Source organism: Bos grunniens, chromosome 16 (assembly GCF_055505025.1).
Source record: "Bos grunniens cultivar Pamir isolate PY7600 chromosome 16, Bosgru_T2T1.0, whole genome shotgun sequence".
In the NCBI taxonomy this organism is placed as follows: domain Eukaryota; kingdom Metazoa; phylum Chordata; class Mammalia; order Artiodactyla; family Bovidae; genus Bos; species Bos grunniens.
The window spans coordinates 42,066,290-42,093,571 of NC_141180.1; the positions used below are offsets into that span (position 1 = coordinate 42,066,290).

Consider the following 27,282-nt stretch of genomic DNA (forward strand, 5'->3'; position numbering starts at 1 on the left):
AATCACCGCAGCCATGAAATTAAAAGATGCTTGCTCCTTGGAAGAAAAGCTATGACAAACCTACACAGCATAAGTAGAGATGTTACTTTACCAACAAAGGTCTGTCTAGTTGAAGCTATGGTTTTTCCAGTAGTCATGTATGGATGTGAGAGTTGGACCACAAACAAGGCGGAACACTGAAGAATTCATGTTTTTGAGCTGTGGTATTGGAGGAGACTCTTGAGAGTCCTTGGACTGCAAGGAGATCAAACCAGTCAATCCTAAAGGAAATCAATCCTGAATATTTATTGGAAGGATTGAAGCTGAAGGATTGGCCACCTGATGCAAAGAACTGATTCACTGGAAAAGACCCTGATGTTGGGAAAAATTGAAGGGAGGAGGAGAAGGGGATGAGAGAGGATGAGATGATTGGATGGCATCATCGACTCGGCGGACATGAGTTTCAGCAAGCTCCAGGAGTGGGTGATAGACAGGAACCTGGCATGCTGCAGTCCATGGGGTCAAAAAGAGTCAGACATGACTAAGCAACTGAACTGAACTCTTATAAGAGGAAGAAATATTAGAGCTCTCTCTCAGTCATGTGAGAACTCAGCTAGAAGGCATTCAGCCATGTGCAAGCCAGGGAGACTTCACCAGAACCCAAGTATGCTGGCATCCTGGTCTTGGACCTCCAGCCTCCAGGACTGTGGTTAACACATTTCTCTTGTTTAAGCAACCTTGTTTAAGGTATTTTTCTTATGGTAGCTGGAGCTAACAAAGATAGAGAAGATTGATATATAACTTCAGAAAACAGCATTCATCACTCAAATTTTAACTAGATCTTCCATTTCAAGTAAAGAAGTCAAGACATTCACCACACTCTTGAGTTCCAGGTCAACTAGCAGTCACAAAATTCTACCTTTCTTTTTAAAATTAACTTTTATTGGAATATAGTTGATTTACAATGTTGTAAAATATTATCTTTCTAAAAAGCTTATTTTTGATTAATCCCTCCTCTAGTTGCTTGACTTTAAACACACTAATCAAAGTACTAATCTTTATGTACTCCTTAAATACATGACAAATGAGAATCACAAAATATTTGAGGCTGAAAATTATTTTGATATTTGAACAGTCAATATGAATTAATGGGACCAGAAATATGAATATATTGGAGCCTGTCCTTTCTTTTCTTGTCAAAAACCTCAATAAAGACCTGGAAAGTAGACACCACATATGACACATACATCTGAAAGAGTAACAATGCATTAAATGATTTTCTTAAGATTTAAAAAGATATTCAAATGTTGAGTAGAACTAAATTAGATCTAATAAATAGCTATATAGTCATACTTCAAGAACTGACTTTCATAAATATAGAATACAGATTTAGTCTGTTCATATCAAAAAGGACAGTTAGTGACAGCTAGCAGTGTGATACTGCTGCTGCTGCTAAGTCACTTCAGTCATGTCCGACTCTGTGCGACCCCATAGACGGCAGCCCACCAGGCTCCCCCGTCCCTGGGATTCTCCAGGCAAGAACACTGGAGTGGGTTGCCATTTCCTTCTCCAATGCATGAAAGTGAAAAGTGAAAGTGAAGTCCCTCAGTCGTGTCCAACTCCTAGCGACCCCATGGACTGCAGCCTACCAGGCTCCTCCATCCATGGGATTTTCCAGGCAAGAGTACTGGGGTGGGGTGCCATTGCCTTCTCCAAGTGTGATACTACTGTTTTATAAAAACTGCTACTTTAACAGAAATCTAATGTACAACTCTGGAACTGTGACAATTCTACTGAATCTTGTGCTTATCACACTGTTTATAGAGTATTACTCTCAATTCTTAAGATAACCGATAAAAACAAACTAAACTGGATACAAATGAAAAACTTTCTGTTCAGTTTATCCACAGGTGGAAGAAGTTATATCTTAAACTCATTCTCTACTTTCACCATTAGCCAAGCAACCCAAAGAGCTGTGAAATGAAGTGATACGTATTTTTGCTGAGGCACAAAATGTGCATCCAATACCATGAGGTATGTGAGAGAAGGGTGCTTCTAGGAAATAAACCTAAGATATTTTCTCTCCCTCCTGATGTTCCATGCCCATGGCTTGTTTTGGTTTTTAGAGAAACAGTAACTCTTGTGAAGAGATACATAACTGTTTCCCTGTGTGGGGGTGGAGATGGGGGTGGGGAGGGGAAGAAGAGCTCTGAAAAGAAAGCCAAATTCTGGTGCAGATGATGGAAGCCAAGAGAAAGTGAAGAGGTCTGAATGCTATTATGGTGTTCAAATATTTGGAAACTTAGAAGACCTTAAAATATGAATGCCAAAGGTCAACTACAGCATCTTCCTGGGCACCAGATACATTCAAGCAGAACCAAGATAAGCCTTTATCAAAAATATTTTAAAAGGTAACTTCTGCTTTGAATGAGAATGAACTGGTCAAGTTCTATGGTCACTTTCATTTTTAATTGTTATAATCACTTTGTTGTTGTTTAGTTGCTAAATAGTATCCAACTCTTTTGTGACCCCATGAACTGTAGCCCACCAGGCTCTTCTTGTTCATAGGATTTCTCAGGCAAGAAGCTGGAGTGGGTTGCCATTTTCATCTCCAGGGGATTTTCCTGACCCAGGGATCAAACTCATATCTCCTGAACTGCAGACAGATTCTTTACCACTGAGCCAACCAGGGAGGCTCATAATTAGTAATTCTAAAGTCAGAATGACATAACGTTATTTGCAGCAACATGGATGGGCCTAGAGATTATCATACTAAGTAACTCTGACAAGAAAGACGAGGATATGATACTGCTTATATGTGGAATCTAGGGAAATAACAAATGAACTGACTTACCAAACAGAAATAGATTCACAGACAAAGAAAACAAACATGGTTCCCAATGAGAAAAGAATTTGGGGAAAGGGGGCGTAAATTAGGAGTTTGGGATTAACGATACATACTACTATATATAAAAGAAATAAACAAGGATCTACTGTATAGCACAGGGAACTGTATTCACCATCTTGTAATAACTTAGAAAAGAATATATATGTATAACTGAGTCACTGTGCTGTACACCCGAAACTAATATTGTAAATCAACCACATTTTGATAGAAAATAAATTAAAAAAATAAAGCAAAGAGTGACAGTCAATATTTCTTAAGATCATCTGCTTCTGTAATAGTAAAGCTAAGAATATCGCCATATGTTGAATGCCTCTACTACAATATCACTACAGCAAAAGCATTAAAAATTGTCATTTAAAAAAACAAAGTGTAATATAAATAGATCTGTTGGCATTCTAATCAAAATGGTAGAAGCACTCAGGCTGTTCTTAGTAAATGAAATGTGAAATTAAGACTCTGGGGCCAAGAAAGCCTTAAAAATCAGAAAAGAAATGTAGCTATCAAATCTTCTGTACTATAAACTACTATAAACCCGCAAAGTGAAGCTGTGTGCCTATCACTTCCTCTATAAAGTGACTGTCAGAGCACTCTTTTGGACAATCTGAAATATTTTAAAATTGTTCCTATTACACAATTACTTCTCTTAAAAACTGATTCAGTTTAAATCTCAGCGCTAACATTTAGTAGCTGGGTGATATTTTTATAGCATAATTGTGGCATACACATATATTGGCATAAGCATTTTCTGTCATGAAATGTAATTCTGAATTTTTCTTTCCCCATCTGTGGGCTACATCTTCTGGCCTGTTGTGAGTCTTAAGTGTGTACAGAGCTGTTAAATTGTGTCTAGTACTTAATAATGAGCTTAATAAATGCTAATTTAACACTTTCAAACTTATATGTAATAAATAAAAAATAAGTAATTTCTTAGTGAACTTTGTTTTTTTTGCAAGGTTAAGTATGTTGGATATTACGGAAGAAAAAGAGAAGCACTGTCCTAAGATGGTCATCCAACATCATTAATTATTCAAAACTTTTCATACGACTAAAAAGCTGTCTTTAAGGGTTGGACTTTAAAGTTTTAATTTTTAAGTATAGAAAACTGGTTAGCATCCCTCCCCATCAAGCACTGGCTCTATTCCTCCACCATTAAAACGATCTGTCTCGAGACATGTTAACTTACCCAGCTCTTTCTACTTCCACTTTTATACTATGTTTTCAGGTTTGTGACAAATACAACCGAAAGAAAAAAAATTTGGGGGGTGGGGTGGGTTGGTGGTGGTGATGGTAAGGTCAGGATTTCAAGCAATCAGCACATGTAAGCTGTTCTTGACTTTTCAATCCATATTCAACAGTTCTTTCTTCAAGAGAGATAATGTGTCTCCAAAATGTCAGAAGACTGATTCTACAGCTGGGAGATATTTCACCTTTCTACATTCTGTATTGTGTGGCTACATGTAACTACACATTACCAAAACTTACAGAACTGTACATTGAAAAATCCAGTTTTTCTTAATCTAATTTTAACACTTATACAGCAATATAACCAACCTTCCATATCTCTGTCAAAAGATTTCAATAAAATCCTTTTCCTGCTTTTGAAACAAAATTCCTCTGTCTCATTTCAGAAGCAATTTTTCATGTAATATTCTTCAGTTAAGATCTACAAAATTTAAACCAAACATTAAGTTACTTAAAAGTACAGGTCAAGCAACAATAATCATATTGCCAAAATATTTAGTTTTTTTTTAAAGATTAAATAGTAAGTATAGTTTTACTCATGTATGCTCTTGCCTCTCTGAAAGCTGATAATCTATGTATATTTTAATATACTGTTCCCAAATTACTAGAAATGTTTAATACGTTATAGTGCCCATCTTTAAAATATACTAGATAAACTGAAATTCTGTACTTGCTGTTGTGCAACTACTTAACCCATCTTGGTAGTAAGTTCTAGGCTTTCTGTTCCTAGAGACCATTTCTCCAGTCTCCCAGTTGTTTTTGACATTCTAAACGCATCCTTAACATCTCTCCTTAAGGAGCCTTTCAGAGCACTGGCCTTCCCAGGGCCTTTGTGCAAACAGGAAAACACACCCTCTGGGAAGAAACAGGTACTCCATTTGGTGAGGGGGTTGATGCCTTGGGAGGGAGAAGAGGAAGCACAACTTCCCCTACTGCTGCTGCTAAGTCACGTCAGTCATGTCCGACTCTTATGGACCCCATAGACGGCAGCCCACCAGGCTCCCCCGTCCCTGGGATTCTCCAGGCAAGAACACTGGAGTGGGTTGCCATTTCCTTCTCCAATGCATGAAAGTGAAAAGTGAAAGTGAAGTCCCTCAGTCGTGTCCAACTCCTAGCGACCCCATGGACTGCAGTGCACCAGGCTCCTCCTTCCATGGGATTTTCCAGGCAAGAGTACTTCCCCTAGGAGGCCTACAAAGGGCACAGGACTCTGCAAGCAGATTATGGATGGATTTCAGCCCTTGCTACCTCCCTCAGCCTGGCATCTGTGCAGTACACAACTGGTACAACCAGAGACAGCAGCCCTGCACTTTCAGATTATAAATGAGGAAAGAATGCGGAAGGAAGATCAATTTTAACTTCTGTAAACACCCATTCTCTAACTACATACACATCCATGAGGAGATCTTCCAGTCTCATTGAGAATATCCTCAATGGAAGCCTTCCAATTTCTATTTTTCATGTTTTTCTGTTTTAAATGTGGTTAGGACTCATGTTAGTCACTCAGTCGTGTCTGACTCTGCGATCCCATGGACTTTAGCCCACCAAGCTCTTCTGTCCATGCAATTCTCCAGGCAAGAATACTGCAGTGGGTAGCCATTCCCTTCTCCAGGGAATCTTTCCAACTTGGATCAAACCTGGGTCTCCAACATTGCAGGTGGATTCTTTATCTTCTGAGCCATCAGGGAAGACTCATATGATGTCAAAGAATATTACATTCAAAAAGCATCAGTTAAGTTCAGTCGCTCAGTGGTGTCCGACTCTGCAACCCCATGAGTCGCAGCACGCCAGGCCTCCCTGTCCATCACCAACTCCCGGAGTTCACCAAGACTCACATCCATCGAGTCAGTGATGCCATCCAGCCATCTCACCCTCTGTCATCCCCTTCTCCTCCTGCCCCCAATCCCTCCCAGCATCAGAGTCTTTTCCAATGAGTCAACTCTTCGAATGAGGTGGCCAAAATACTGGAGTTTCAGCTTTAGCATCATTTCTTCCAAAGAAATCCCAGGGCTGATCTCCTTTAGAATGGACTGGTTGGATCTCCCTGCAGTCCAAGGGACTCTCGAAGCATAGGAAACACATTTAATGTGATCTTTGTAACAATCCACTAAGATAGGGAAAACAGGCATTATCTTTATTTTCCAGATGAATACAGTGTATCTACAATTTGAAGAAGCCAAGTCAGTTGCCCCAAAAGTTTAACAGCTTTTGGCACAAAGTGACAAAAGGACTAACCCTAGGTTTTAAAACTCCTAGTCCGGAGCTTATTTGAATATTCAACCTACCTAAAAATTAAGACGTCTCACTACTAATTCCTCCATGCTTAACCTTTCAACCTCATTACTTGACCTACATTCTGTTAGGGTCCACCACCAATCACTCAAGCCAAAGCCTAAGAGCCACTTTTCACATATTTTTCTGAACTTGGCTATATTTGGCTCTAACAAAACCTAATTTTCAGACTTTTCTCTTTCACTTTGATTTCTGTAGTGACAAGTTACTCATTAGTGTTCTCCTTCTCTTGCCATAGATTGTCTTAGACATCCTATTACATTTCTCTGTCTAAATAAACCCATTCTACCTTGCAGTTTATCCTGGTCATGGCTGACCCAAGTATGCAGTTAAGGTTCTAATTTCTATCTCTACTCCTGCAATGCTATTTCCTGTTTGATGAATCTATTTCTGGACTTTCATCACTTCTGGCCTTCATTAATGCTAACTGCTGCCTGATTCTATGCAGGATTCATTTCTTACAGCAGTTTTGTTCCAAAGGGTGGAATACAAATGACTACTGATGGTATATTACATGATTTTAAGTGGTCCATAAGGGGATATTTAAAATTACATGTTTACTTCAACACATATGAGGGGAAACTCTAACACCGAATAATCATGTAAATTTTTCTTTCAAATTCATTTAATTAAAAGACGGTAAGCTGAATTAAAGAAAAATGTTGACAGATGGTTTGAAGATAAAACAAAAACTGTAAATGACTAAAGTTTGGGAAACAATGGCCACTGGGAAATTCATGTAGTATACAAGTTAAGCACTGAGGCCCTGGGTCAATGATTCAAATCTCACTTACTAGCTAAGTAACTTTCAACAAATTACTAAATCTCTTTAAATCCCAGTTTTCTACTTGTGTCATGTTAATAAAATAATCCACATTGTAGACTTATTGTATGGAATGAGAGAATCCTCAAAGTGTTCTTAGTTCAGTGCCTGGCATGATAAGTGCTCACTGACTATTAATAATTACAGTTAAGTCTCTTCTGGCCATCATGCCTTTACTTGTAATCAACTGGACACTTGACCTCTACTATAGACAGTTTTCCATATATGAATTTTCTGCCCAAATTTTCATTGCCTGCCTGTATATTTTTAATTTTCTAGTATGAATCCAAAGATCACACAGTAACTTTTAATATTAAAGACTGTGAGCATCTTGGAAGTAGGAACCAAAAGCCATTTCCCTCTGATGCACTGTGTCTTACAAAATTAAAAGAACTGTAATGTTGTTGAATAAATCTAAAAATTAGGAAGGATAATCTGATGCAAGTAAATCTCACAATGTACAGTACAGAAACACAAACTACCTGAAAGCATTTGATTCCAGTAGGTAAATAAAGGGGCGGGGCGAGGGATGATGGGGTATTCTTTTGCCCCACTATTTGTCAGCTGAACCTTAGTTGTGGGTCTAATCTTTGTGTTTCCTAGTCTCATTCATTAACATATAATAAACTCTAGGCGTATGCCAAGTATTGTACAAAGTGATAAGAACACAGAAACTGTCTAGTAAGGGAAAACAGACTAGTATCAGAACAGACAAGTAAATAGAATACTACTAGATACTGTTACGTAAATAACACCCAATAACGTTTTGAAGTGCTCCACAAATGCTGATGATGTCCTACTCTTCTTTAATGTAGAACACCCAGCACTACCACATATGGATCAGTGTATTACACTGACAGAAATAATTTCATTGCTATCTTGTGTTCAACTCTAGGTACAGACTAACCACATAAAAGTTTTTGTCTGTCAACCAGACAACTGTTGAAACTCAGTAACAGCCTTTCTTCTGATTTGCCAGCAAATATGTTCACACACAGGCCCCAAAATGTGATAGGCATTCTGTCAATCAAGAGCAAAATAATGACTAGAAATATAACTGGCAAAAAGGTCAGACTATATTTAGCCTGGGGTGAGGGTGGTGGTGGTGGATACACAATAAAAAGTTTACTGAAGCTAGCCTCCCCAGAGAACACTTTTATCCCAAAAGATGTACTGACTGATGCATCAAGGGCATTACTGAGAAGTTTAAAATGTTATGACTCAAAACTAACATATCAATTCTAAACAACAGTTAACATAGACTGAGAAGTTTTCATGGGGTTTGCCAGTTCATAAAATGACAAGTTTTGCTTTACTGAAGGTATATTAGTCATAACTCAAGCAGACACAACTTTTGGATCTCCTTCATGGTAAGAACAGGATTCTATACCAATTTGTGTTAACATTTTATCAGTGATCAATCCTTGCCTTACACAAATACAGCATAAATAGAATCTGAAACACAAGTTACTCAAGTGACTTACATACTGAAGTGGTGTTTGGGAGATGACAGAGGGAGGAAACCACTTGGAGGTTTAATATAGTCTTGGAGGACATAATTTAGTCTTCAAAGATATATTACCAGTAAAGACAGAGGGGTAAGGGTAAAGGAGAGACAGGAATTGGGATGAGGCAGAACTTCTGTATTTTCAGTTATGTCCAATATATTGATACCAGGTGTACTGACTTCAGAACATGAAGAAATCTTTAAGAAACAAAACCTAACACACACGTGTTTTGTAAAAAAGATATTTAGGTCTAAAAATATCTTTAAAAAAAAGGGGGGGGTGGACTATTCATTAAGTTATCAAAGAAGGTATACCCTGTTCTGAAAATATACAGGTTACCCTCTGCTGAGAGTGTTTTCTTCTACCATTATCCTGCCATTCTCCTTCCACTGCTAGTTGACATCTTAGTATGTATGAGCACAGCGATAAGCCCTTTACATACATTATCTATGATAATCCTATGGCAAGACTTCTTTGAAGGAGTTATTATCATCTCCAGTTTACAGATGAGAAAATATTTTATCAATACAGGCCAGATAGCAGAATTTAAAACTCATGTTATACCATAGAGCTGTTACTCAATTGTCCTTTAAATCATATAAAGTACAAAAATTAGCTTCTACCCCATCCCCAGAATAGCTGTAATCTATTTTTTACATCTTGCGACACTTTAACCTTCACATGCAACAATGTTTCTATACTGACTCAAGCAAAACAAAAACTAGGCTAATAATACTGTATCTTATTTAGTTACTATAGTTTACAAAATTACAAAGAACAGGGAGACAGCTTGATAGCTCAAAGCATCCCCTTTCTGTTTAGACAATCTGGGTTTGAACCTATGCACCATCAAAAACTGCCCTGTGACCTTGGTCAAACCACTTTCATTTCTCAAATTTCATTTCCTCATCTGTAAAATGGGGATGATGATAGTACCTCCCTCAAAGGCTTGTTGTAAGATTAACAAAGAGAATGTATGTAAAGAGCATATTTCTGTGCTCAGTAAAGGTCAACTAGTGGAGGTGGGAAAACAACCATATATAGAACTCACTCGACCAAAATATAAAAGTAAAATTAAAAGTCTATATTCTGAAAATTCCACTACGGAAAAGGAGAGAATTACTAGTTGATTATATGCTAGAAACTCAAATTCCATCTATTCCTCCTCTTTTTAGGAGATCAATGCATCTGAGGTGGGCCAGAAAAGATGCTGCAGTGCATCTGATGGCACACACCTAAAAATGGCTCCAGTCAAAGCAGCATCTTAATTACCAACAAGGGCGGTTATATCTACTTTTAACAAATGCTGGAGCTGGACTTGATGGGCGCTTAAGTTATCATCCTATCATTTCTATCTGCAAGAGTAACCTATCAAGCCTTCCAATCAAGAATACTGATTCTTCTGAGGGCATTCCAAATGAAAATCCTACAGCACAGCCGCCTACTGTACAATTCCAAGTACCCTGGCGAGGTATGAATCTATGGACCTAGGTTGAAGATCGGTCAATGCGGAAATCCGGGTAGCCTTAGAAGCCAGCAAACATCAGGCATGTCAGAAACCTCAAAAGAATCTCAGATCAGGTCAAAACAAATATACATCCCTTTAAAGGAATTAGACATATTCCCCTCGAGGAAAGGAAGAATTTAACAGGATTCCTATTGCCCGCTCCCACCCACCATGTCTTTTTCAAGTCCTAAAGTGGGGCCTTTACCGTAACACCAATACTAACGCTATCTCAAAGCCAGGAAGCCGCAGGGTGGGATTCACCCTGCAGGTGAGGGGATGGAGAGGCCTATGGGGAGAAAAGGCTATCCGAAGCCGCCTCTGGAGTGGGGGCAGCACGTCCCTAGCGGAAGTAGGAACGGTGCTGATTCCCTCAAGAGCCCCTGACCGAGCCGATCTTTAACCCGGTCTCTCCCGCACACGACTCATTGCAAATTTCACCTTCACTGAACGCGAAGAAAAGGCAGGCATTAAAGGGCCTACATGAGCCCTTCAGTCTGGGGAACGCGTGCCCACACTACGAAAAGAGACCGCGCACCCGTCTCTCCTGCGGGAAGGAAAACTCCCTTCCCTTAACCGGCAACACGCGTAATCCCCCTTCAGGGCCTGAGCTAAGGCCTGGGTGGGAGGAGACCGACGGTCCGGAACTCCCGCTGCAGACCACATGGGGCGGATCCGACTCCGGTTTCCCGCTCCCCGAGCAGGAGGCCGAGGCTCCCCCAGAAGCAGAGACGATGGTAGTAGACGAGAAAAAAGGGGATGCCAGACCCGAAGGCCCCACTGCACGCGGCTCCCCCGACGCTGGGCACCAGGGTCGGGGTGCGCTCCCATGCCCCGGGCCGCCCCACGCCAGCCCTCCCCGATGGGGCCCGCTTTGATCGCAGCTCCTACGCCCTCGCTTTCCTTACCCGCCAGGGTGTCAAGCTGAGTGTGTTTGCGCACTTCGAGGGGTTCCGCCGAGTTCTGATACGGGGAAAGGGAAAGGGGAAATAGGGGTAGGGGGCGGCTGGAAGGACCACGGGACCCGGAAAGCCTAAGCTACAGGATGGACAAACCGCCAAAGCACTTTCGCTGCCGCCCGAGAGGCAGATAGCGAGCGAGAAAAAGAAGCAAGATGGCGGCTAGCCAGCCCCTACGTACGACGTCATGCGGCGGCGTGCGTAAGGCGAATCCCCGAGACCGCCCCCACGGCGCGGAGACGGCCGGATCACGTGAGGACTCCGTGGCGGCCCAACCCCGGCGGAAGGCTACGGCGCCTCTTGCTGCTCGGAGGGCGTTCCAAAGATTAGAGCTCGCGCTGCAGGGCAAAGATTTTGTTTGAGATCTCTCCAAAAACTCTTCGAGAGACCTCAATTACAGGTTGTTATGCTTCAGAGAAGTGAGCACTCTTGGTAGGTGTTGGATAGTTGTGTGACTTGGTTCAAACAACAGTTTGACAGTTTAATTAAAATTAAGCTATGCGTAAAATTTAACCTTGATATTTGGCAATATGTTGGTATTTTCTAGAAAGGTGCAAACACAACACTCAGTACTCATAACACCAATACTTGTGTGTTGTTAAAGATATAGAGATAAATACATTATGATATATTGATATTATGGAATATTTGAAAGCTGTTAAATTCTGAGTAATATCTAAAGATAAGGGAAGTGCTTAAGCCATAATATGCTTATGCCGTAAATATGTTATAAAAACACACATATTAAAAAAACACATATATGCATATTTTGGAGAAGGCAATGGCACCCCACTCCAGTACTCTTGCCTGGAAAATCCCATGGACCGCGGAGCCTGGGCTCCGCGGTCCATGGGGTCGCTAGGAGTCGGACACGACTGAGCGACTTCACTTTCACTTTTCACTTTCATGCATTGGAGAAGGAAATGGCAACCCACTCCAGTGTTCTTGCCTGGAGAATCCCAGGGACGGGGGAGCCTGGTGGGCTACCGTCTATGGGGTCGCACAGAGTCCGACCCGACTGAAGCGACTTAGCATAGCATTAGCATATGCATATTTATAGGAAAAAACTTTAAAATATATTTTGAACTATTTGTAAAGGCGAACACATTAATAGTGTTTAAAGCCATCAGATTTTTTAAAAAATGTTAAGTTCACCTTTCTATAATACCCAGATTTTACAGTCAGAAAAATGGTTTGGTTTTTTTTGTTTTAAAATTTTTGGCTGCACCCACGGGCGTGTGGGACCTTGATTTTCCCACCAGGGATTGAACCCTTTACCCCTACGTTGGAAGGCATAGTCTTAACCTCTGAACCACAGCAGAAGTCCCAGGAAGAGTTTTAATGTGTAATGAAAAAAATTCATGACTCATAAAGTTGTTATGAGAAACGAATGATAAGTGTGTGCATACATATGTACAGTGTATATATTGGCACCCCACTCCAGTACTCTTGCCTAGAAAATCCCATGGACGGATGGGGGGCTGCCCCTGGGGGGCTGCCATCTACTGGGTCTCACAGAGTGGGACATGACTGAAGCGACTTCACTTTCACTTTTCACTTTCATGCATTGGAGAAGGAAATGGCAACCCACTCCAGTGTGCTTGCCTGGAGAATCCCAGGGATGGGGGAGCCTGGTGGGCTGCCGTCTATGGGGTCGCACAGAGTCGGACACGACTGAAGCGACTTAACAGCCTGGCAGCAGTGTGCATGCATGTGTAACTATATAGCATTGTGTGTCAGATTTAAAAAGATTGCATTTTTTTAGCCTTTAAATAAAGCTCAAACAGGTTAGCTGTCTTCTACACCATTATGATTATGAAATTGTCACTGTAGAAGTGTTGGAACAAATAAAATAATAAAGAGAGGTAAATCACAGGCATTCAGCCCTCACACCATTGATATCAATGATCTTTTGAAACGGAAGCACTTGGCTGGCATAGCCAGGGAAAGGCCTGCTGGCCGCCCTCAAGCAGACAGGAAGCATTACTTTGGTGAATTTTCCAGAATACTCTAGAATGTTGTCTGGAGTATGTTAGAACAGAAGTGTCTTTCATTAGCAACATGCAACAGCTCCAGCAATCAGATGAACTTACCTTAACCAAGGTCACAAGACTAGCATGTGCAACCAGAATAGTTATTAATTTCCAAGAGCTGTAATTTGTGTACCTGAATACTCAGGATGGAAAGCCAGTGCATTTTCTATGTAGACAAACTTACTTAGGAAACCAAAGACATTATCAGAAGGTTGCTTGATGAGCACAAATTCAGAACAAGCTGAGTTGTGTGTATAGACTGTTCTTGATTCATCTATCTCCATGACAGGACAATTTCATCCCAAACATAAAAATACTCAGTTTCCAATAGTTGGAGCTTTATATATTGATCTCCAGTACAGTAGGGACATCTTGCTGCTCTGTTGATTTGGGCGTCTTCTCTCCTGACAGCATTTGGATGGACACTGGCCCTCAGGTGCCTCTGTATGCTCTTTTCTCTGTTTCCATGGCTACCCAAACCTTTTAGCAATATTCTTCAATAAAATCAAGTCACAATGAAGTCAGGCAAGTTTGCATTTTAAAGGTGACTTTGCCTACTTCTGCTCGTATCCATTGTATATAATCTTAAAGTTTAACTTTCAGGAAGCGGTCTTATCATCCCTATTTCAAATATCTTGGGAAAAATCTGACTGCCATCACTAGGTATTGGTGCAATGTCCAAAGCCAAATAGTACTCTTTAAAAAGTTTTATTTTGTTTTGGATTATTTGCAAATCTCCCCTAACACCCTTTTGGTGTAGATAAATTTGTCATTGGTAACAAAAATGTTTTCATGACAGTTTGAATGAAAACATGCGTTTAATTTCCTGTTGTGCTTTTTAAACATTAAGATAACATTAGCAAATTGCCAGTTGATATATGAAATAAGGACAGTCTAGTTTTTTTACTGAAAACAAATTGATTCTCCAAACAATATGACCTGCTTTGTTTGTGATTGTCGAGCCTTATTAGCTAGTGGTTTCATTGAGTTTCTACCCTTCTCATTGAAATTGAATCTGTAAACCTGTAGATACTGAAAATTTATTAGGTATGCGATGAAAAAGAACCAATGAAGGTTTCATGCTTCATTAGTAATGGTGTTTCTTAAATGTTTGTGTGCACCTGACAATTTTAGTTTCCTTTCACCAGTAGTCCAGCATATCATATTTAGTAAATTGTGAAATAGTATGAGCCTGATGTAATGAAAACCATAATTCCCAAATACTGAATGAAATTGTAAGCTCATTTTATAAACCTCAACAGATATTGTAATTTTGCCAATAAAGAAAATGTATTGCCAGTGCTTTGAAAAATTACTTCTGTGAACTTCTAAGAAGTTATATACTAAATATATTGTATGTTATATAAAAATATTCCATTATGTATAAAATAATGGAATATTACTTTAAAGATTTTCATTATTTGTCAGACTATTATTAATTTGCTTAGCAGACCCTTTTTTAAAATAATGGAATAAAAGGTGCTTTTTGGATAAAAGCATTGTTCATTCATTGCAAGTTGTGCGTCAAAGAAATTTGAATAATTGGGATTTACTGTCCACCCCCGGAATTTTCTTAGCTGAGAAGAGAAACTAAGTTCTTGGAGCAGTGGATTTAAGTCAAGAGGGTATAATGTCATTAATGAACTGAGAGTATCATGGAGAAGAAAGGGGAAGAGGAAGGAGATGGAGGAAAGAGACTTACTGGTTTACAGTTTTGCCTCAGGTTGGAAGTTACTCACCGAAGTCAGGAAGTGAGTAATGTTATAGTGCAAGGATCCAGAGGCCAAAAGGAAAGGGAGAGATCTAGGGAATGCAAAGTAGAAATGATTGCAAAGAAGCTAGGCAGGTGGTAATTGAAAATATAGAAAAGGTGATTTCTAAATGTTTTAGGCCAGAAAGAGAAACTTGAAATGTTGCTGATAAACATAAATACAGTACTCAGTTATTATGTCTAAAATTGTAACTTTGGTTGCTACCTGTAGCATTTCTGAAAGTATAAGTCACTTTTAACTTTTTTGTTGCCCAACAGATTGTATGTAAAATGTGTAAAAGAAGCCACGAATTCAAATCATTTATTGCCACATAGTAATGAAAATAAGATTGATAATAAATTTCTCTTTTTTAATTGACATATATATATATACATATGCATCTGTGTTCTCAGATTCTTTTCCATTGTAAGATATAGTTCCATTACAAGATATAGTTCCTTTATCTATTTTATATAAAGTAGTATGTATCTGTTAATCCCAAACTCCAAATTTATCCCTCCACCACCCCTTCCACTGTGGTAATAATGTTTGTTTTGTCTTAAGTCTGTTTCTGCTTTGAAAATGAGTTAATTTGCATCTTTTTTTTAGATTCCACATATAAGTGATATCATATGATATTTCTCTTTCTCTGACTTATTTCTCTTGGTATGATAATCTCTAATTCCATCCACAGTTCCTGCAAATGGCATTGTTTCATGATAGTACATTTCTTTGTTAGCACTAGAACTAGATATTTTGAATAACCTTTAGGCTTCTATGGCGGAGAAGGCAATGGCACCCCACTCCAGTACTCTTGCCCAGAAAATCCCATGGGCAGAGGAGCTTGGTAGGCTGCAGTCCATGGGGTCGCTAAGAGTCGGACATGACTGAGTGACTTCATTTTCACTTTTCACTTTCACTTTGACTTTTCACTTTCTTGCATTGGAGAAGGAAATGGCAGCCCACTCCAGTATTCTTGCCTGGAGAATCCCAGGGACCGAGAAGCCTGGTGGGCTGCCATCTGTGGGGTCGCACAGAGTCGGACACAACTGAAGCGACTTAGCAGCAGTAGCAGCAGGCTTCTGTGAAAGAAGAGAATTTCATGTGGTTCAAAATTTCATCCCCAGTTCAGATTCTGTTTCTTTGTATTCTCCATTCTTATTTCTGCTGGGGTTAATTAAACAGTTATTTCAGAAATAGTTCTTTGTGTTGCTAAGAGTATCAGTGAGTTAATTGCTTCAAATGGGAATTAATAGCACAATACTCGAACCATTGTTAACTTTATAAAGAAAAGAGAAATAGTGATTCAAAGAGAATGAGAAAAAGCTTCTCAAAGTTTTCAATAGCCTGGGTAAATTGCAATGAAATGAAATTCTTCATTTCAATGTTCATTATTACCTACATGAGAGTTTTAATTGGAAAGTCTTAATCATTATAGTATTAATACAATTTATTGTTGTTCGATCACTTAAGTCTTGTCTGACTATTTGCAACCTCATGGATGTCAGGCTCCTCTGTCCTCCACTATCTCCTGGAGTTTGCTCAAATTCATGTTCGTTTAGTCAGTGATGCTATCTAACCATCCCACCACTTACTTGTTAGGCTACATATTATCAGGCTACCTGCCCAGTCTTGGAAAATGCTAGGATGATAAGTCATCTCAGTTTGCATGAGACTGTCATGGTGTTAGTACTGAAGGTCCCGTGATCCAGGAAACAGTCCAGGGCAGGATGGGGCAGTTAGTTACCCTATGCTGGCTGCAATGAAGCAGGGACATAGATCTTAGTTCTAAAGTTCTTCCACATTAAGGTCTCCTTCTGATCTCTATGATGTGCTGAGAAGATGCCCTTTCTGGAGACCACTAACTCACCTGCCAAGACATAAGAGACACGGGTTTGATCCCTGGGTCTGGAAGATCCCCTGGAGGGGGGCATGGCAACCCACTCTAGTATTCTTGCCTGGAGAATCCCGTGGACAGAGGAGCCTGGCGGGCTACAGCCCACTGGGTCTCAAAAAGTCGGACATGACTTAAGCGACTTAACGTGTATGCACGCAAGAGGAAGGGAGCCTTGTCTGATAAACAGAGAAGGTTCTTTTAACCTTGAGGAGTTAGCCAGGTTGCAGAAAACCAAGAAGTTTGGCCTGAGGAGCCCCTGGCAGCAACTGAACACATCAGTGCTGTGTTTCTCATTTGGCTGTTGGTGCTGCATTAACTACTGCATATAACCCTGGTATAGCTGCAAATTATTACATGCTGGGACTTCCCTGGCAGTCCAGTGGTTAAGACTTCATCTTCCAATGCAGGGGGTATAGGTTTAATCCTTAGTCAGGATCCCACATGCCTCGTGACCAAAAAGCAAAACATATAATACAAGTAATATTGTGACAAATTCAATAAAAACTAAAAAAAATTATCACATGCTTAATGGGGGCCAGCACTATTCTGAATCTTTTTAATATAGTTCTGTTCAGTCACTCAGTCATGTCCAACTCTTTGCAACCCCATGGACTGCAGCATGCCAGGCTTCCTTGTCCATCATCAACTCCTGAGGCTTACTCAAACTCATGTCCATTAAGTCGATAATGCCATCCAATCATCTCATCCTCTGTCGTCCCCTTCTCCTGCCTTCAGTCTTTCCCAGCATCAGGGTCTTTTCCAGTGAGTCAGTTCTTTGCATAAGGTGGCCAAAGTATTGGAGTTTCAGCTACAGCATCAGTCCCTCCAATGAATATTCAGGACTGATTTCCTTTAGAATCGACTGGTTGGATCTCCTTGCAGTCCAAGGGACTCTCAAAAGTCTTCTCCAACACCACCATTCAAAAGCATCAATTCTTCGGCATAGCTTTTTTTATAGTCCAACTCTCATATCCGTACATGACTATTGGAAAAAACATAGCTTTGATTGGACAGACCTTTGTTGGCAAAGTGATGTCTCTGCTTTTTAATATGCTGTCTAGGTTGGTTGTAACTTTTCTTCCAGGGAGCAAGTGTCTTTTAATTTCATGGCTGCAGTCACCATCTACGTGATTTTGGAGCCCCCCAAAATAGTCTGTCACTGTTTCCATTGTTTGCCCATCTATTTGCCATGAAGTGATGGGACCGGATGCCATGATCTTAGTTTTCTGAATGTTGAGTTTTAAGCCAACTTTTTCACTCTCCTCTTTTACTTTCATTAAGAGGCTCTTTAGTTCTCCTTCACTTTCTGCCGTAAGTGGGGTGTCATCTGCATGTCTGAGGTTATTGATGTTTCTTCTGGCAATCTTGATTCCAGCTTGTGCTTCATTCAGTCCAGCATTTCTCATGATGTACTCTGCATATAAGTTAAATAAGCAGGGTGACAATATACAGCCTTGATGTACTCCTTTTCCTATTTGGAACCAGTCTGTTGTATGTCCAGTTCTAACTGTTGCTTCTTGACCTGCATACAGATTTCCCAGGAGGCAGGTCAGGTGGTCTGGTATTCCCATCTCTTGAAGAATTTTCCACAGTTTGTTGAGATCCACACTTTGACATAGTCAATAAAGCATAAGTAGATGTTTTTCTGGAACTCTTTTGCTTTTTCAATGATCCAATGGATTTTGGCAATTTGATCTCTGGTTTCTCTGCCTTTTCTAAATCCAGCTTGAATATCTGGAAGTTCATCTTCACACACTGTTGAAGCCTGGAGAATTCTGAGGATTACTTTGCCAGTGCGTGAGATGAGTGCAATTATGTGGTAGTTTACACATATCATTTTACGTGGCAGATTGCAATGCAGTTGATAAAACTGTGCTCAAAAGGATCTGGGGCTTACTTTGAGCTCACAGTGCTGATTGGTGCTAGAGTTGGTATTTGAACTTAGGTCTAGCTTCAAGCAAGGCTGATGTCATCATTCTCCCAGCTTGTCTGGAAGGCTCTTTGCATACTTTCTGTGACCCTCACTCAAGGAGTGTATCTCTTCATCACTTGCTGTCTAACCTGGAGGGACAGTGATGATGCTATTGACTAGATTAGGCTCTTTTCTTACCAGTAGAGCATTATGCTACATGACCATTACTAGTGAAATCGCCCTCAACTCAACAACAGGATGTGATTTAAAGTGATTATTTAAAAAGCACAGAAAGAATAAGCATGAACAAATATTCATTGTTAAAAGGTCAACACCAAAAGCAAGAAATACTGTTGCTTAAAATCATTAAGTAATACATCAACAGTAATTTGGTCTGATACAAATAAAAACACTGAAGTAACCAGCTTATTGATTTAGAGAGTGAAATCCACAGTCATTCTCCTTAAAATTCAAATTGAATCAACAATTCAGCAATGAATTAATTATCCAGCTTTACCAGTGTTATGAAACGAGGAGGTAATGAGAAAGTATTTATGCTTATTTGGTACCATGCAAATATAAGTTCTAGTTATTTGCTGGACATTTTGACTGTTTTTTTTTTTTTTTGGCCAGGCTACATAACATGCAGGATCTTAGTTCCCTGACCAGGGAGTGAACCTGTGCCCCTGCGGTGGAAGTGCACCGGGAGTACAGTAGAAGTGGACCACCAGGAAAGCTTCTTGACCTTTATCTAAGATCAAAATATTAAAGAAAATTTGGGCTCAAGATTATCATTATCATTTTTTGTTCACTCAGATTTGCATAAGGTAAGTTTTTTCCAGGTACAGTGGAGGAAAAAAACAAGGAGCAACAACTTGTTGCCTGTTCTCTAACAATGTGACTTCTGAGCTGGCCAGCCAGCCCTTGGTAATAGTTGAGGGTTTAAGGACTTATTAAGATGAAGTGGATTGTTAACAAATCATAGCTAATTATTGCCACCTTGTATTAGAAGACAGTTTCCCTAAATCAGCCTAGAGGGAATTTTGCTTTAAAGAATTTACATCAATCTTGCAAGTAAGTGTTCCATAGAATTTCATGAGGTCAATGAAATGACCTCATGTCATGGGCAGAATTCACCTTTTTGAAGTGATAGCAGAAAATAAATGGAATGGGAATTTTTAATACATTACTCAAATGGCATATTTGCCATTTGTCTATTTGTAAATGTCATGATGTGTATCATGAATCTGTATCATTTACTTTGATTTTAATATGTAACATTTAATATATGTTATACTTTCTTTTTCCTTCAACAAATATTTATTAAGAACTTACCAGGTGGCACAGTGGTACAGAATCCGCTTGCCAATGCAGGAGATTCAGGTTTGATCACTGAGTTGGGAAGATCCTCTGGAGAAGGAAATGGGAACCCACTCCAGTATTCTTGCCTGGGAAATCCCATGGACAGAGGAGCCTGACGGGCTACAGTCCATGGGGTCAAAAAGAGTTGGACACGACTGAGCATGCATGATGTTCTAGGCACTGTGCCAGCCACAAAGGAGATAAAAATGAATAAAGCAGTCTAAACTCCTGTTCTCAGGGAGAGTATAATCAAGTGGGGCGAGGTTAAAAAAATTACAAGTAGTTATAATTAATGGTTATAAATGGTCTGATGAGGGAATTAAAAGGTAGCATGTGAACTGAAAGAATGGGCACCTAAACCAGATTTGCAGAGAGGGCTGGTCAGGGAAGGTGAATCCTAACAGACGGAGGAGCCTGGTCGGCTGCAGACCATGGGGTCGCTAAGAGTCTGACACGACTGAGCGACTTCACTTTCACTTTTCACTTTCATGCATTGGAAATGGCAACCCACTCCAGTGTTCTTCTTTTTTTTTTTCCCCAGTGTTCTTGCCTGGAGAATCCTAGGGACAGAGGAGCCTGGTGGGCTGCTGTCTATGGGGTCACACAGAGTCAGACACGACTGAAGCGACTTAGCAGCAGCAGCAGCAGCAACATTGTATAGGAATTAGCGACATATGTGGATGTATGTTAAGAATGAGTGTGTGTCTGTGATGGGGGAGGTATGGCAATATTTAGTAGAACAGTGTTTAGGGAAAGAGAGGCAGTTGGCTTGTATATAGAGAAGGGTGAAGAATGGTCCAGGCAGAGGAAACATCATGTGGAAACACACCCCTAAACCAAAGGGAACATGGCATGTTTGAGGACTCCTTGAGGACGTAAGGAGAAAGAGGAGAGATTGGAGTAAAAAGCAAAACTGCAGAGGTGATCAGAGACTATACTGCCAAGAACCTTATAAACTGAGTCAGATTCTACCCCAGGGGCAAGAGGAGCCTTTGGATGAATTTATACTGGGATATTATCTAGTCTAGGTGAAATTCATGAATTTTCGTGGCATTATACATTGAATACAGTATAATGTATATTATTCCTTACTCATTGTTTTCTTTCAACAAGTATTAATTGAGCAGGTACTATGCACCAGGCACTGTGCTAGCTGCTGGTTAGTAGTTAGTATAAATGGTTAGTATTTGAAATGGAGAGAACAGGTTGGCTGAGCATAGGAGCAACTGTTTTAGGAGGCTAGAATGATAATCAAAGGAGTAGTCAGGGCTTGGGGTGGGGAGGTGGGTTTGAATCCTACAGTGTGGATGGAGAGAAATAGAGAAATAGAGTCAGTCTCCTCAGATTATTTTTATTTCCAAAGAAACTTCATCATTATCATCTTAAGAAATTGGAGAGTTTTTCCTGCAGTGGTGTGATTTCAGAAAGTGAGGCTTCTAAAACCCTTTTGTAACCATCAGATTTAGACTTTGTTATCAAACTATTTATAGAATCCTCCTTGAGTGCTGTTTGTGCCTTCATTATATGTAAAGTTGTTATCAGTCTAAGAACTAAGTGTCCTATGTCTCTCAGTGAGAGGGTCCCCAACAGTGGAGGACCCTGATATATGCTGCCCAAATTAATGACTTATTTTTCCGGTTCCTGAGAGATGGCTGGCTGGCAGTGGCCTGCAGATATGAGTCCTCTTTGAGCATTGCCTCATCTGAAGAGAGCTGCTTTGCCCAAGGCTGCTCCTCCTTCCTCTTGTCCCATTGGTGTGATGGTGTAAAGGTCTGGCCTTTCAACCTCCTCTGTGGGCTATTTGAAGGGCCATCTCTGTTCCAGAGCTCCACAAAGGGCTAGCTAATTCTCAGTCTAATTCTGCTTTCTTCTCCCCCTTTCACTGGTGTTGATCCCAAGAGCAGTCTAGTTAAAGTTCTGCATGCTAGTTTTTGTTTCTTCTCTAGGGAACTTAACTTGCAATACCACCATCTACCTAGCTTGCTCAAACTAGTAATCTGGAAAATCCCCAGATTCTTCTCTTTCACACTTTATCCTTCATACCCTCCATATCCAATGAAGCATCAAGTTTTTTCTCCATTCCAGTTGCTGCCATCATAATAATCTAAGCCCTCACCATCCGTCATCTAAGTAGAGTATTTTGGCCACTGCTAATTTGTCTTCCTATCTTTGATAAAAATTGCTTATTTTTTAAGAAAATAATTTATTATGTTTAATCCCTTTCATTGATCACAACCTTGTCATGGCGAAGGAGCTTGCGTAACTCAATAAAGCTATGTGCAGGGCTACCCAAAACGGACGGACCATAGAGGAGAGTTCTGATAAGATATGGTCCGCTGAAGTTCATGGCAACCCACTCCAGTATTCTTGCCATGAGAACCCCATGAACAGTATGAAAGGGCAGAAAGATCATGACACTGGAAGATGAACCCCCCCAGGTCAGAAGGTGTCCAATATGCTACTGGGAAGAGTGGAGAGCAATTACTAATAGCTCCAGAAAGCTGGGTCAAAGTGAAAGGTATATTTGACATAAAATATAGTTCATATGCTTCTCAGGTGGTGCCAGCAGTAAAGAACACACATGTCAGTGCAGGAGACATAAGAGACATGGATTCAATCCCTGGGTAGGGAAGATCCCCTGGAGAAGGTCATGGAAACCCACTCCAGTATTCTTGCCTGGAGAATCCCATGGACAGAGGAGGCTGGCAAGCTACAGTCCATAGGGTCACAAAGAGTCGGATATGGCTGAAGTGACTTAGCACGCGTGCACATACTGCATATATTTAAAGTGTAAAAGTTGATAAAATTTGACTTACACCTGTAAAACTATTACCACAATCAAGGTAACACACTCATCACTGAAATTACTAAAGCTGCACGTGCAGACTAATTGGAAATTATTACACACACACATGCATATATAGTTGTTCAGTTGCTAAGTCTTGTCTCACTCTTTGTGACCCCACAGACTGTAGCCCACCTGACAGCCTCCTCTGTCCATGGGATTTCTTAGGCAAGAATACTTGAGTGGGTTGTCATTTCCTTCTCCAGGGGAATCTTCCTGGACCAGGGATAGAATCTGAGTCTCCTGCATTGGCAGGAAGATTCTTTACCACTAAGCCACCAGGGAAGCCTATCAGTTCAGTCCAGTTCAGTTGCTCAGTCGTGTCCAACTCTTTGCAACCCCATGAACTGCAGCACGCCAGGCCTCCCTGTCCATCACCAACTCCTAGAGTCCACCCAAACCCATGTCCATCGAGTTGGTGATGGCATCCAACCATCTCATTCTCTGTTGTCCCCTTCTCCTCCTGCCCTCAATCTTTCCCAGCATCACGGTCTTTTCCAGTGAGTCAGCTCTTTGCATCAGGTGGCCAAAGTATTAGAGTTTCAGCTTCAACATCAGTCCTTCCAATGAACACCCAGGACTGATCTCCTTTAGGATGGACTGGTTGGACCTCATTGCAGTCAAAGGGACTCTCAAGAGTCTTCTCCAATACCACAGTTCAAAAGCATCAATTTTTTAGCACTCAGCTTTCTTTATACTTCAACTCTCACATCCATACATGACTACTGGAAAGACCATAGCCTTGACTAGACGGACCTTTGTTGGCAAAGTAATGTCTCTGCTTTTTAATATGCTGTCTAGGTTGGTCATAACTTTCCTTCCAAGGAGTAAGCGTCTTTTGATTTCATTGCTGCAATCACCATCCACAGTGATTTTGGAGCCCAGAAAAATAAAGTCTGACACTGTTTCCACTGTTTACCCATCTATCTGCCATGAAGTGACAGGATCGGATGCCATGATCTTAGTTTTCTGAATGTTGAGCTTTAAGCCAACTTTTTCACTCTCCTTTCACTTTCATCAAGAGGCTCTTTAGTTCCTCTTCACTTTTTGCCATAAGGGTGGTGTCATCTGTATATCTGAGGTTATTGATATTTCTTCCAGCAATCTTGACTCCAGCTTGTGCTTCCTCCAGCCCAGCGTTTCTCATGATGTACTCTGCATATAAGTTAAATAAACAGGGTGACAATCTACAGCCTGACGTACTCCTTTTCCTATTTGGAACCAGTCTGTTGTTCCATGTCCAGTTCTAACTGTTGCTTCCTGTCCTGCATACAGGTTTCTCAAGAGGCAGGTCAGGTGGTCTGTTATTCCCATCTATTTCAGAATTTTCCACAGTTTATTGTGATCCACACAGTCAAAGGCTTTGGCATAGTCAATAAGGCAGAAATAGATGTTTTTCTGAAACTCTCTTGCTTTTTCGATCATCCATCGGATGTTGGCAATTTGCCTATATATATATATATATATATATACACGCGCACACACACAGTGAAGGTGAAGTCGCTCAGTCGTGTCCAACTCTTTGCGACTCCACGGACTATAGCCTACCAGGCTCTTCCGTCCATGGGGTTTTGCAGGCAAGAGTACTGGAGTGAGTTGCCATTTCCTTCTCCAGAGGATCTTCCTGACCCAGGGATTGAAACCAGGTCTCCGGCATTGTAGGCAGACGCTTTACTGTCTGAGCCACCAGTCCATTCTGAAGGAGATCAGCCCTGGGATTTCTTTGGAAGGAATGATGCTAAAGCTGAAACTCCAATACTTTGGCCACCTCATGCGAAGAGTTGACTCATTGGAAAAGACTCTGATGCTGGGAGGGATTGGGGGCAGGAGGAGAAGGGGACGACAGAGGATGAGATGGCTGGATGGCATCACTAACTCGATGGACGTGAGTCTGAGTGAACTCCGGTAGTTGGTGATGGATAGGGAGGCCTGGCGTGCTGGATTCATGGGATCGCAGAGTCAGACACGACTGAGCGACTGATCTGATCTCATCTGATCTGATAAAATGAAACAGAAATTCTCTCCACCCTCCCTTGGTGTTGTCTTTTAAAATTTGAATCTCAACAAGTCTCTTCTTGTCTTAAATTCCTTTAGGTGCTTCAGTTGCCTTTGTACAAAGATAAACATCTTTACCTGAAGGCTTGATGTGGTCCCCACCTGCCTGTCCAGCTGTCTCTGGCAGAGCTCTCTACAGCAGGGGACCGTAGCTTCTGGGATCTAAGGCCTGATGATCTGAGGTAGAGCTGATGTAATAATAATAGAAATAAAGTACATAATAAATGTAATGCACTTGAATCATCCTGAAACCATCCCCCTTCCTCAGGCCTGTGGAAGAATTGTCTTCCATGAAACCGGTCCCTGCTGCCAAAAAGCTTGGGGACCTTCTCCAGGACTGGATCTTACAGCAAGTTATGTGATACTTTGCCCCTCTTGGCTTAGGGCCTTTGCGCTGCATTTTCCTTCTCCTATTGCTCTTTTCTCTGTTTTACCCCTGCTTTTGTGTATTCTTAAATATGAATGAAAATTTTAGATAGCTGTTAATTAATAATTATTGAGTGGTTACTTTTTGTCAGTTTCTGTGCTTTACATACACTGTATCTCTTAACCTTCACAAAATCTGTAGCTGGTGTTACTGTCATTATTTTGCAAATAAGGAAGTGTAATTCTCCCTAGATCCTGCAGCTGGGAAGTGAAGTTCCTGAGTTTAGAAGGATTTGGCTACTTCCTGTATCCTTAGACCAAAATAAGTTCCTGGTTACCCACTCCTGAATAACATCCTGTAGTTCTCCCTTATAACCCTCATTGCATTTAATGTTAAATACCTCCTTTTCCAGTTAAACTAGAAACTGTATGAAGACAGAGACCCTGTGTATCTGCATCTATGCCAGGACCTGGTATATAGTAAATGCTTATTACATACTTCTGGAGTGGATAACATTGAATGGATAATTATCTCCATTGAACAATATACAGTAGTTTAGGGTCTATAGCTTCAATTCTAGAGTCAGAAAGAAGAAAAATTCAAATACAAACTCTGTCAGTATATAATTGTGAGATGGTATTTAACCTCTTTAAGCCTCAACTTCTTCACCTGTAACCTAGAGATGATAATACTTTTCTCCCCTAGAGAATTGCTCTGAGGAATGAATAAGATGATATCAAAAGGCTCCCAGCATAGGATGTGGCACATCCTTCTGTCTTATCAACTTGAATATTCAAGGTTAAGTATCAAGTCTTGTAATCATTCTGTATTCTCTACTGTGCCTGCCACATATACAGTCTATAGTAGATAACCAATTAGTAGTTATGTTGAATATCAGGAGGTATTTCTGTGAGGCCATGGTTTATGATTTCAGTCTATTTACTTTACCAGTCGAGGGGTAAAAATAAAGCAGTTTTCTTATCATTGTTTTTTGGCTGAGTAGGATTGTTGGTGACTGCTTGGGGTGGAATGGGGTGAGGTCACACAGATCAGAATTCAGTCAGCATCTGTCTAGGTCAGACAATGCAAGTTGCAAGATAGAAGAGACTAGACCTTATCTGTACAAGAGGGCTGAGATCAAAGGTTCTTTAGGAAAATTCAATGAAGTCATACATATATATATATATACATATATATATATATATATATATATATATATAAAAGACACTAGACCAGTAGATCTTGGGTATGGTTAGAACTCAGAGAGTTGCTGATTTCCACAGTCTTGACTTATTCATTCATTCATCAAATATATGTGTGTGTGTGTGTGTGTGTGTGTGTGTGTGTGTATAAAACATTTGTAGGGACTCTGTGGTCCAGTGGCTAAGACTCCAGCCTCCCAATGCAGGGCACCTGGGACCTGGGTTTGATTCCTGATCAGGGAACTAGATACCACATGCCACAAGTAAGACCCAGCATAGCCAAATAAATGAATATTAAAAACATTTATATAAAGTAACTGTATATAGAGTGATGTTCTAGGTATTCTGGGCAGTGATTCTCACACACTCTTGGTGCTGGCCATAGAAAAAGCATCTGAGGAACTTAAGATCACAGATTCTTGAGTCTCACACTTTGGGATTTGTGATAAAGGGCTGGGGGTTCCTGCGGATTCATGGTTTTAAAAATTTCTTTCTATGATTCTGATGTAGTGTTCTAAGAAAGCAAATATACTGAAGGCATTATTCCTGTTCACAAGGATGACTGAGAAAGGACCATAGCTAATAAGAAAAACTTAGTCAAGCCACATCAGCTTTTTAAAAAACATTTATTCAATTAGTTGTT

General features: G+C 40.5%; 1 protein-coding gene and 1 long non-coding RNA gene across 28 annotated transcripts in view; one reads left to right on the top strand and one right to left on the bottom strand.

The window, feature by feature from the left end:
* The window catches only part of PRRC2C (proline rich coiled-coil 2C), a 95,318-nt gene extending 83,943 nt beyond the window's left edge, over nt 1–11,375 (bottom strand). For 23 of the 27 annotated variants that reach the window (XR_015143488.1, XR_015143485.1, XR_015143486.1 and 20 more), the window contains exon 1: nt 11,165–11,375. The gene's annotated coding sequence lies outside the window, so the exon portion shown is untranslated. Of the gene's footprint in view, nt 1–4,438; nt 4,551–11,164 lie in introns of all 27 variants that reach the window. The other 4 variants (XM_086344703.1, XM_086344697.1, XM_086344700.1 and 1 more) reach the window with 1 other exon arrangement.
* A 56-nt stretch (nt 11,376–11,431) lies between these two features.
* LOC147356702 (uncharacterized) lies at nt 11,432–25,577 on the top strand. The gene is made up of 4 exons (XR_015143490.1): nt 11,432–11,647; nt 19,442–19,635; nt 25,110–25,252; nt 25,339–25,577. It is a non-coding gene; the product is annotated as an uncharacterized LOC147356702 (long non-coding RNA).
* Nucleotides 25,578–27,282: the final 1,705 nt, after the last annotated feature.